The sequence below is a fragment of the Pogoniulus pusillus genome, chromosome 44 (assembly GCF_015220805.1).
Source record: "Pogoniulus pusillus isolate bPogPus1 chromosome 44, bPogPus1.pri, whole genome shotgun sequence".
NCBI classification, from domain to species: Eukaryota; Metazoa; Chordata; class Aves; order Piciformes; family Lybiidae; genus Pogoniulus; species Pogoniulus pusillus.
The window spans coordinates 1,113,012-1,125,098 of NC_087307.1; the positions used below are offsets into that span (position 1 = coordinate 1,113,012).

At 47.3% G+C, this 12,087-nt stretch overlaps 1 protein-coding gene across 1 annotated transcript in view; it reads left to right on the forward strand.

The window, feature by feature from the left end:
- LOC135192796 (deleted in malignant brain tumors 1 protein-like) overlaps positions 1-12,087 on the forward strand; it is a 157,323-nt gene that overhangs the window by 22,285 nt on the left and 122,951 nt on the right.

Consider the following 12,087-nt stretch of genomic DNA (forward strand, 5'->3'; position numbering starts at 1 on the left):
TGCCAGTGAGCAATGAGCATCAAGCTCCCATGGAAGCTCTTGTTGCAGGCACTTCAGGTGTGTGGCCTCTTGCTGGCATGGACAGAGCAGTGCTGAAAGCAGCAAGAGACATGGCAGAAGCTCTTGCCTCGGCTGGCTCAGCTGTAGGGCTTCTTCCTGCTGTGGATGAGGCAGTGCCAGGTGAGGTCGGAGCTGAGGCTGAAGCTCTTGCTGCAGTCACCACAGACCAAGGGTTGGGCACTGGTGTGGGGGCAGTTGTGCTCCACAAGGTCTGAGCAGTTTGGGAAACTATACCCCCACCCAAGGTACTAATTTGCTTGCTTGGGTGGCACAGAAGGGTCTGCACCATCCTCCTCTTCTTCCTCCTCTTCCACATCCTCCTCCTCTTCTTCCACATCATCCCCGTCCTGCTTGTACTCATCATTTCCATCATTCTCCTCCTTACCTAGTTCATCCTCACTGTTCTTCTCAAGATCCTCATCCACATCTTCATTGATGTCTTATTCTACAGAACTCCACTTTTTCTCCTCCCAGTTGTTCTCCATGTGGTTCTTCTCCAAGCTCTGGTCCAGATCCTCTTGGGCAGCCTTGCTGGTGGGAAGAGGGATCACCTCTGGGTGAAGCCCCGAAGACAAATCCACTCAACACCTGAAACTCCTCTGGAAGAAGGAATGTAGAGAGTCTGTCAGCCTCCCACAGATCTTACACTGGGGGCGTCAGACCCAGAATTCCTGTGCTAAGACCCCAGTGCCTGTGCTGGAGGGGCTCAGACACCCCAGTCTCATCACCCCTGATTTTAAATCCAGTGATGAGTGCTGTTTGTTTCTTGGCCCAGTCTCTGCCATCTGACAGATGGCTCAGACATTGGCTCAGACAATGGAGGTCGTTGTGATGATCCAGAAAGCCAAATCACCCCTGAGCCTCCCCCATAGCAAAATAACCAACCTCCACCTGCCTTGGGTGCCCCAAACTTCCAGCATAGCTGATGCCTCCCAAAGCTCCAAGACCAGTTACATGTATTGAGGAGGAGGGTTTGGAAGAGGTTTGGTGGTGCACCAAGGGCCAATGGCATTGGAAGTAGCTCTGGTGTCCCAACTCTAGATCCTGTGGGAATAAAGAAATGGTGGTTAGCAAAAATATCAACTGAGCCTCAGGTTATGAGCAGGACTGTGGAATGTCCTGATGTGTGAGAAACAGCAGGTTGGAGCAGCACCTGCCAGGCTGTTATCAATTATTAATAAGCCAGTGTTTCAGCGGGCTCTGGGATCCAGAAAGCAAACACACAACACACAGGTACCCTCTTGGCTGCAGCTGCAACTCTACTGTAACTGAAATGCTAAAATCCTTCAAAGAGAGATATACTAAAAACTGTAATACTGAGTAAGACATGATAAAGAATACCAAATAACTCAACAAGTCAAAGAGCAGCTTACACTTACACCAACCTACTGAACAATGACACTCCTGAGCTGTGCAGATTGCAGGGCTGGTTGGCACTCATCTTAGTGGGTGAACCCATGGAAGCAATGCTCTCCTGCTGGTAAGATCAGTGTAGCTCAAGCCAGCCACCCAGGCTCTCAGCATTCCATGATGTAGGGCCACTGTGTCCCAAAAGGCTGAACCAAGGAGAATGTAGCTCCTCCCTCACTGTGCAGTGTATTGCATAACCTCTTTGTCTATTGCTCCTGCGCATAGTTGGATTCAGAGGTCACAGGACCCCCTAGCAAGAGAAGCCTTCTTCATCTTCTGCTTCATCTGCTGCCATTTGCCTTCCACAGAGGACTCCACAGCCTTGTCTACCTGGAATCTTTGCTGTGCCTCTTTTTATCTGAGAGAACACATGTCCAGAGCAGCACCTCTAGGCAAGGAGCAACTGCTGGGCAGAGAGGAACCTGATGAGGGTCAACAAGGATCAGTGCAGAATCCTGCACCTGAGGAGGAAGAATAAACTGCAACAGTACAGGTTGGGAGAGCAGCCCTGTGGAGAAGGACCTGGGAGTGCAGGTGAACAAGAAGCTCTCCATGGGAAGCAATGTGCCCTGGTGGGCAGGAAGGCCAAGGGGGTCCTGGGGGGAATTCAGAGGAGTGTGGGCAGCAGATGGAGGGAGGTTCTCCTTCCCCTCTGCTCTGCCCTGCTGAGAGCTCACCTGGAATATTGCATTCAGCTCTGGGCACCCCAGTTCAGGAGGGACAGAGACCTGCTAAAGAGAGTCCAAGGGAGGGCTACAAAAATGCTGAAGGGTCTGGAGCAGTGCCCTGTGAAGAGAGGCTGAGGGACCTCAGGCTGCTTGGTTTGGTGAAGAGAAGACTGAGAGTGGACCTGGTCAATGTCTTCAAATATCTGAGGGCTGGGGGTCAGGAGGGAGGGGACAAACTCTGCTCAGTTCTACAACACAGGAAATTCCACCTCCATATGACTTTAAGGGTCTCAGAGCACTGCCACAGGTTGCCCAGAGAGGTTGTGGAGTCTCCTTCTCTGGAGCCTTTCCAGCCCTGTCCGGATGTGTTCCTGTGCCACCTGTGCTGGATTCTATGATCCTGCTCTGGCAGAGAAGTTCTTGACAGTGAGGGTGGTTGTCACAGAAGGTAGTTTGGGGGGATTAGGGGAAAATACGCGAAGGCTCACTTGTGGATTTCAAGTGATTTATTGCTCAAACACGGAGATCCCCCTCCCGAACTAAATTCCCCACGTGAATTCTTTGGGTTTGAAGTTGTAGAATAACATTTCAGAAAATGGCAAATAAAAGAGAGTCTGTGATTTCTTTAGAGTTCTTTTGAGTCTTTAAAGTTATTCAGTCTTTAGGTAGAAGAGTCTTTTCTTTGATTTACTCACTGTTCCGCAGTCACTTCAGCAAAGTTCGAAGTTTGGGTAGTGTCCCTTTGTTTGTCAGGATCGGGCCTCTGCAGGTTTTGGACCTCTGTGGCCCCTTCATTGGGCAGGGCCGATCAGGAACGAAGCAGGCAGCGAGCAGGCATAGAGTCAAGAGTGAGAGCGAGAGAGAGTGAGTGAGCTCCTGATCCAGGAAGGCACACCATTTTTATGTTTTCAAAGAGGTGTAACCCACCAGTCCAGGCTACTTTACATTATTCTTACAGATTGGCACAAAGTTGTAATCAATCCATACAATTGGAAAATTTTTACCAAAACAATTTCAAAGACCACCCCAAGCTCGGCCCACACCAGGTGTCGAGCGGGCATGAGAACTGCCGTTCCCCCTAACCAAAACAGTGGCCATTGGTTACCTTTTATCTCGACCAGGGAGAGACTTTCTCATGGGACTGAAGGATTGTTTTGGTTTTGCGATGCTCTTGGCATTAATGTGAGACACTATAACATTCACAACAGGGAGGCCTGCTAAGGGCTTCTGTTACCCTCCATGACAGTGGTGAAACACTGGTACAGGCTTCCTGGGGAGGTTGTGACTGCTCTCTCCCTGGACGTGTTCAAGGCCAGGTTGGATGAGACCTTGAGTGACCTGTTCTAGTGGGAGGTGTCCCTGGTTATGGTGGGGGGTTGGAACTGGATGAGCTTTGAGGTCTCTTCCAATCTAAACCATTCTATGATTCTAATCTGTGAGTCCGTAATTGTTCTGGTGTGCTAGTTTGAAGCAAGCTGGAATGTTTTGGTACAAGAACTAGATAACAGGCAGTGAAATGAAAACAATTCATGTCAACTTCTCTCACAGTCTCGCTGAGAACTCTGGGAAGAAGAAGTAAACATTCTCCATTTTGTCTTCACTCTTGCTTTTGCCTTAGACCTGGTCACATCTCATTAACCCTGCTCCTACTAACCTTGCTCCCTAACCTCTTGGCTGCACCTCTCTTCTTCCTGAGAACTGGGGTAAGGTTGAGAGGGCCGGGGGGAGGTGTTGGGGTGGTTTGAGAGCCCCTCCTGGGGACTCAGGTTTCTGGGAGGGGAGTTGTGCTTCTGTATTGTTTATCCTTTGTATATTTCTGTATATAATTGTATATAACTGTATATATTGTAAATAGCTGCTTGTAAATTCTGCTAGCTGTAAATAAATTGCTTCATCTATATTCCCAGGGTCCGTCTGAGTTAGCTGGGGCAAATTCAAAAGTGTGGGGGGGCGGGGTAACCCCCACACCATCACATTTTTTAATTGGCTTTCCCAACGTGGGGCTAGAGATTTTTTGAGTGATTGGAAAATTAGCTCTGGGAATTAAGATGAAGCTAATCAAGCAGCTATTGTATTTGGTTGGTGCATTGCTCTGGTCTGGTTTTGTTTTCTTGGCATTTAGTTGGTTAAAAGGTCAAATTGTTGCTTATTTCATTGATCTGGCTTATAATAAGGCTAAAGCTAAGGTTTCAGATATGTTCTGGAGCTGGGGTGATTTTATTCTTGGTTATGCTGGTTTTAATATCTCTGAGAATATTACCAAGGACATTACAGGAGCTCTGGTTAATAATGTGACAATCAATGGAAATTCTGCTTTAAATATGGCTCTAATGAGAGTTATTCAGCCTAAGACAGGAATTCCAACTGTTTGCTTAGGTACATGCTCATGTAAAACTGTTTTGCTACTCACAATTTTTAATATTTGCCTCATGATTTTAATATTCATATTAATTTTGGCATTATTGGTGAAAAATTCAAAACCAGTTTCTGTAAGAACTAGGAAAAATTCTGTGTCTCAGAAGCAGTCTCTTTCACAGCAAAACAAGGGAACACAGTTATCGGCTTCCCCCTTGCCAGCCTCTGCCCCTCCTTCTCCAAGTGCTGGGAACACAGCCAATGTTCCCACCACTAACATAAACAATGATAGCAAAAGCAACAACAATCCAAAGAGTTCGGCAGGAGCCCTAGGAGGACAGGCAGGTACCCAAAATCAGAATGTTCCTAGCAAAAATGATAACACATCAGGGTTGGCAGGCATCCCAGGAGGACAGGCAAATAATAACACTGCTAGTGCTAGTAACGCTAGCCCAGTCAGTCCAAATCCTACTGACACCAGCTCAGCCAATTCGAACCCCCAGCCAGCAGACCAGAACCAAAATCCTCCTGTTAAAAGCAAGGCAGATCTGAACTCACAAGCTCCAAGTCAGACCTCCAATAATTCAAATGCTCCAGGTCAGACTCCTAATGATTCAAATGCTCCAAGTCAGACCCCTAATGATTCAAATCCTCCAGCAGACACATCCAAGTCTGCTGCTGTTCAGGCCTTTCTGGCACCTGCTAAGGCAAAAGCTAAGACAAAGAGTGGTTCGCAGGAGGATGTAAGAGAGGGGACCTCTGGTGATCAGCAGCAAGAGGAGGAAGAGGAGATAGTTAGTCTGCGAGACCTTGCAGATGTGCTGAGACAACAATACTCAAGTGAGAGGAGCGCTGTGAGGTTAGCTGCCAAGAGAGAGGATGGTTCCAATGAGTTTAGGAATGCTATGAGGAAGGTTCTGTTAGGCCCAGTACCACCAGATCAACAGGTGGAAGAGGAGGTGGAAGATGACATCCAGGGTTCCAAGGATCCACTCAGAGAGGTCAGGGAAGTTAGGAAGGAATACACAAGGGAATCAGGTGAGCCAATCCTAAGCTGGTTAGTGAGATGCCGTGGCATTGGTGCTAATGCCCTGCAGATAGGAGACAAGTCTGCCAAGCAGCTGGGACCGCTCACTAAGGAGAGTGGAGTGGACAAACACCTGGCAAGTCCTCTTGGTAGGGTTAGCTTGTGGACACGCCTTTTGTTGGCTGTGGCTATGAGATATCCTTCCCGAGATGATTTGTCATGGGCTGCCAAGAAGTGGAACACTGTTGAGCAGGGAATTAAGCTTCTGAAGGAGTTTGCTGCGAAGGAAGTGCTTTATGGAGATCATGGCACTCATGAGCCTGATGATATTCCTTTGGGAACAGGTCTCATGAAGAAGCTGATTAAGCTTGCTCCTTCATCCTATGCTAACATCTTGGCCAGTAAGTTTCTGTCAAGGAGTGATAATGGAAGGTCTTTCACTGTTGGTGAATTCACTGATCAGCTCAGGCAGATAGAGGATAGCTTGTCACATTCTGGTATAATCTGTGCCATAAAGACTATGACTACAGAGATGAAGGATAGCACTGAGAATGGCATTAGAAATGGCATGAAAGAACTGAAGGAGGATCTTAAAACCTCAATTTCCAATCTGGTAAAGGATACCATTCCTGCATCATCTGAATGGGTGCATGTTTCTGCAGTCAGGAACAGACGCCCACCTCCTGCAAGGCAATTCCAGCCCAGGAGGAGACAAATTCCACCCAGACAGCAGCAATCACGTGCATCACTGTGGATACTTCTGCGTGACACATACGGGGAGAACATGAACAAATGGGATGGTAAAACTACTTCACCTCTTTCAAAGAGAGTCAGGGAACTGCAGAGTGGCAGAAACAGAGGCAATAATGCCAGGAAAGTAGCTGTCACTTCTTCAGCTCCCGAGAGCAACTGCAATTGTTCCAACAGTTGCAATTCCTCTCACAACAACACCAATCACTGTGTACACCCTACATGCCATGTTCAGCATTAGGGGTGCCCTGCCTCCAGCCAGGAGGAGGAAAGGGATAGTGGAGAGAACCGAATCTTCTGGAATGTATTCATTAGGTGGCCTGGCAGTTCAAGAGTTCGGAAATACAGGGCTTTAGTTGACACAGGTGCTCAGTGTACTTTATTGCCATCCAATTGCAAAGGGACAGAGTCCATTTCTATCTTTGGAATCACTGGTGGATCTCAAGAGTTAACTAAGATACAGGCTGAGATCAGTTTAACTGGTAAAGAGTGGAAGACACATACTATTGTAACTGGTCCTGATGCGCCTTGCATTCTGGGAATTGACTTTTTGAGACAAGGTTGTTTCAAAGATCCTAAGGGTCATAAATGGGCTTTTGGAATAGCATCTGTAGAGATTGAGGATGATAAATTGAAATTGTCTATTAGACCTGAACTTTCTGATGAATCTGCAGTTGTGGGACATCATGACATAGAGGATCTGGAAGTGCCAATTGCAACTCAAACTGTTCATCACAGGCAGTACAGAACTAACCGTGACTCTTTGTTGCCCATTCATCAGCTGATTCGTCAATTGGAGAGTCAGGCTGTCATCAAGAAAGCTCATTCACCTTTCAACAGTCCCATCTGGCCTGTGCGTAAACCTACGGGCGACTGGAGACTCACAGTTGACTTTCGTGCCCTCAACGAGGTGATGCCACCCATGAGTGCAGCTGTGCCAGACATGCTGGAACTCCAGTACGAGCTGGAATCGAAGGAGGCTAAATGGTATGCAACCATAGACATTGCTAATGCTTTCTTCTCTATTCCCATAGCAAAGGAGTGCAGGCCTCAGTTTGCATTCACCTGGAGAGGAATCCAGTACCAGTTCAACCGTTTGCCTCTGGGGTGGAAACACAGCTCAACCATCTGTCACTCAGTCATCCACAATGCACTGGAGAAAGGTAAAGCTCCAGAGCACATCCAGTACATCGACGACATCATTGTGTGGGGCCAGACTGCTGAGGAAGTCTTCGAGAAAGGTAACAAAATCATTGACATTCTGTTGCAAGCAGGTTTTGCCATTAAGAGAGACAAGGTCAAAGGACCTGCCAAAGAAATTCAGTTTCTGGGAGTGCGGTGGCAGGATCGTCGCCGTTACATTCCTCAGGATGAGATCAACAAAGTCTCTACCATGGCAGTTCCCACCAGTAAGAAGGACACACTTTCTTTTCTTGGTGTGGTGGGATTTTGGAGACTACACATTCCTGGTTTCAGTCAGATTGTCAAACCTCTGCATGATGTGACTCGTAAGAGAAACAACTTCGAGTGGGGACCTGAACAACAAGCAGCCTTTGATCAGATCAAGCGAGAAGTAGTCCATGCAGTGGGCTTGGGACCAGTGAGATCTGGTCCGGACATTAAAAACATTCTGTACACGGCTGCCAGTGACAATGGTTCAACTTGGAGTCTTTGGCAGAGAGCTCCAAACGAGCTCAAACTAGCACACACGTGGTCGTCCACTTGGTTTCTGGGGACGTTGTTACAGAGGTTCAGAGACAAATTACACTGCAACTGAGAAAGTGATTCTAGCAGCCTATGAGGGAGTGAAAGCAGCTTCTGAAGTGATTGGAACTGAGTCACAATTGCTTTTAGCTCCTAGACTGCCAGTTCTTAACTGGATGTACAAGGGCAAAGGTTCATCACCACATCATGCCACAGATGCAACCTGGTCTAAATGGATGGCTCTGATAACCCAACGAGCACGAATGGGTAATCTTGACCGACCTGGTCTGGTGGAGGTGATCACCAACTGGCCGGAAGGCACAGACTGTTCCAAACCTCCAGAGGAGAAAATAACTCGTGCTGAGGAAGCTCCTCCCTATGGTGATCTCTCTGATCAGGAAAAGAACTATGCTTTGTTCACAGATGGTTCCTGTCGTCTTGTTGGGAACAAGCGAATATGGAAGTCAGCAGTTTGGAGTCCTACCAGGAGAGTTACCAAAACGAAAGATGGAGAAGGAGAATCCAGTCAGTTCGCTGAGGTAAAAGCTGTTCAACTTGCTCTTGATGTGGCTGAACGTGAGAATTGGCCTATCCTTTACCTCTACACCCACTCGTGGATGGTAGCCAATGCTCTATGGGGTTGGCTGAAGGACTGGAAGAAGCATGGTTGGCAGAGGAAAGGAAAGCCTATTTGGTGTGCTGATCTATGGCAGGACATTGATGCACGGCTGGAGAAAACTCCAGTGAAGGTGCGGCACGTAGACGCACACATGCCTAAGAGCAGAGCAACTGAGGAACATCAACTCAACCAGAAGGCAGACCAAGCTGCTAAGATTGCTCAAGTTGATACCAACTCTGAACTTGACATTGACCTTGATTGGAAACACCGAGGTGAGCTGTTCTTAGCCCGGTGGGCCCATGACTCATCTGGACATCAAGGCAGAGATGGAACATACCGATGGGCTCGTGATAGGTCAATTGACTTGTCCATGGATGCTATCACCCAAGTCATCTATGACTGTGACATCTGTGCTGCTATTAAGCAGGCTAAGCGAATCAAGCCCTTATGGTATGGTGAGAGATGGTCAAAGTACAAGTATGGTGAAGCCTGGCAGATTGACTACATCACTTTACCTCAATCTCGTTCTGGCAAGCAGTATGTGCTAACGATGGTAGAAGCCAGCACTGGATGGTTGGAAACCTATCCAGTTCCACATGCAACTGCATGTAACACCATTGTTGGTTTGGAGAGACAAATCTTGTGGAGACATGGAACTCCAGAGAGAATTGAGTCAGACAATGGCACTCATTTCAAGAAAAATCTTGTGAAAAACTGGGCCAAAGAGCATGGAATTGAATGGATCTCACATACCCTACTATGCACCAGCTTCAGGGAAGATTGAACGCTACAATGGTTTGCTGAAAACCACCCTAAAAGCCATGGGGGGTGGAACTCTGAAAAACTGGGACAAACATTTAGCAGAAGCTACCTGGTTGGTAAATAGTAGAGGTTCAGTAAACAGAGCAGGACCTGCACAATCAGATTTGGTCCAAACAGTAGACGGTGATAAAGTTCCTGTTGTAGGTGAGAAGAATCTGTTAGGGAAAACTGTTTGGGTATTTTCTCCTTCGGGCGAAGGGAAACCTGTCCGAGGGGTGGTATCTGCTGAAGGTCCTGGTCATACATACTGGGTAATGCAGGAGAATGGTGAAATCCAGTGTATTCCACAGAGAAATCTAACCTTAGCTGAGAGAGTTTAAATTCAAGCTGTTAGGAGTTTTCTGTTCTAGGTACCATCGGCGCCCAACACTGAGAGAATCTACGATAGAATCTACAGTACGTGAGCACGAACCCAACATCACCTGGGAGTCCCTGTTCTGAGCTTTTGAATCACCTACATCTGATTGAAGTGTGAACTGAACTTGTATATATAGTTTTAGTGTAAATATTGGTTTAGATTAGATTGGATAATTCTCAGCGGTACTCTGAGCGAAGTAGACAAGGGGTGGATTGTGCTAGTTTGAAGCAAGCTGGAATGTTTTGGTAAAAGAACTAGATAACAGGCAGTGAAATGAAAACAAGTGATGTCAACTTCTCTCACAGTCTCGCTGAGAACTCTGGGAAGAAGAAGTAAACATTCTCCATTTTGTCTTCACTCTTGCTTTTGCCTTAGACCTGGTCACATCTCATTAACCCTGCTCCTACTAACCTTGCTCCCTAACCTCTTGGCTGCACCTCTCTTCTTCCTGAGAACTGGGGTAAGGTTGAGAGGGCCGGGGGGAGGTGTTGGGGTGGTTTGAGAGCCCCTCCTGGGGACTCAGGTTTCTGGGAGGGGAGTTATGCTTCTGTATTGTTTATCCTTTGTATATTTCTGTATATAATTGTATATAACTGTATATATTGTAAATAGCTGCTTGTAAATTCTGCTAGCTGTAAATAAATTGCTTCATCTATATTCCCAGGGTCCGTCTGAGTTAGCTGGGGCAAATTCAAAAGTGTGGGGGGGGCGGGGTAACCTTAGGGCATGAATCCTGCTAGGCTAATTTGACCACTGCCCCTCCTCCTCCTCCCATTGTAGGGTCCAGGAGTTGAGGAGCAGACAAAACAAACAAGAGGTTGGCTCCAGGAAGGCTGCCCTAAGGTGCAGCTACTCAGCACCAGTGGTGCCAGGTGTCTTGTGCAGCCCCATACCTGCCTTATTCCCACCTGGGAGCTCCCATGAGGCATGATAAATTCTTTGTCTAAGACTTCTGGTGCTTGTGCCTGTTGGCCAGTTTGGTTTTCAAAATGTATTTAAGAGGGGAATGATTTCAAACCACCTTTCTGCAGCCTTTCTTCATCCTTTCTTCTGCCTTTCATCAGCCTTTCTTCTACAACAGAGCTGTTCATAGTGTTGATAGCTCAGCAGCCACGAGTCTGCATCAGTAGCAGCTGACAGCGACTCAGCTTTCCTCTCCTTCCCTCTGCTTAGGAATTCTATTTTTCTGTTTTACCCTCAGGATTAGAGTTGCAGTTTTTGGAAGTGTCTGTACAGGAAATGTACCCTGAAAATTGACATCTGACTGAACATGAGCCAGCAGCATGCCCAGGTGGCCAAGAAGGTCAATAGCATCCTGGCCTGGATCAGGAGTACTGTGGTCAGCAGGACCAGGTATATCCTTCTGCCTTGTACACAGCACTGGTTAGACCACACCTCAGTTTAAGAAACACGTTGAAGGTGTCCAAAGAAGGGCACCAAGGCTGGTGAGTGGCCTGGAGAACAAGCACTGAGAGGAGAGGCTGAGCAACTCGGAGTGTGCAGCCTGAAGAAGAGGAGGCTCTGGGCAGACCTCACTGCTCTCTACAGCTGCCTGAAGGGAGGTTGTGGCCAAGTGGGGTTGGTCTCTTCTCCCAGGCAAGCAGGGAGTGAACAAGGGGGGACAGTCTCAAATTGTGCCAAGGGAGGTATAGGCTGGATGTTAGGAAGAAGTTCTTCACAACAAAAGTGGTTGGCATTGGGATGGGCTGCCCGAGGAGGTGGTGGAGTTCCCATCCCTGGAGCCTGCATGAGGCACTTGGTGCCAGGGCTTGGTTAATTAGAAGGTGTTAGGTGATAGGTTGGACTCAGTGATCTCAAAGTTCTTTTCCAACATGCTTAATTCTGTGATTCTGTGAAATCAGTGCTTGTTGTGAGTAAGATTTGGGCTCAGTCTTGTTAATCTCCATAAGTTAAGTTCAGAGTTGTTTTGGGCTCACTCAAAAGCATTTGCTCCACCTCATGATCATTGCAGGTACTGCTTTGTTGTTGCAGACTCAGCATTCTCCTCTTTCCGTGTTCCTGTTCTCCAAGTTCTGACTGCTTTAGACAGTTTGATTCTATGTTCATCCAGACTCTTTGTGTCAATGCCTGCAGTCGACTGAGCCAAACAGAATCCAGGCAAGATGCTGAAATTTGAGAATATTAACAGATAAAAATTATCACAGAATGACAGAAACATTCCAGTTGGAAAAGACCCCCAGGATCTCCAAAACCAACCCAAAACCCTACTCTGCAAAGTGCACCCTTAAACCATAGCCCCAAGCACCACATCCAAAGGACTTTTAGACACTTTCAGGGTTGGTGACTCCACCAC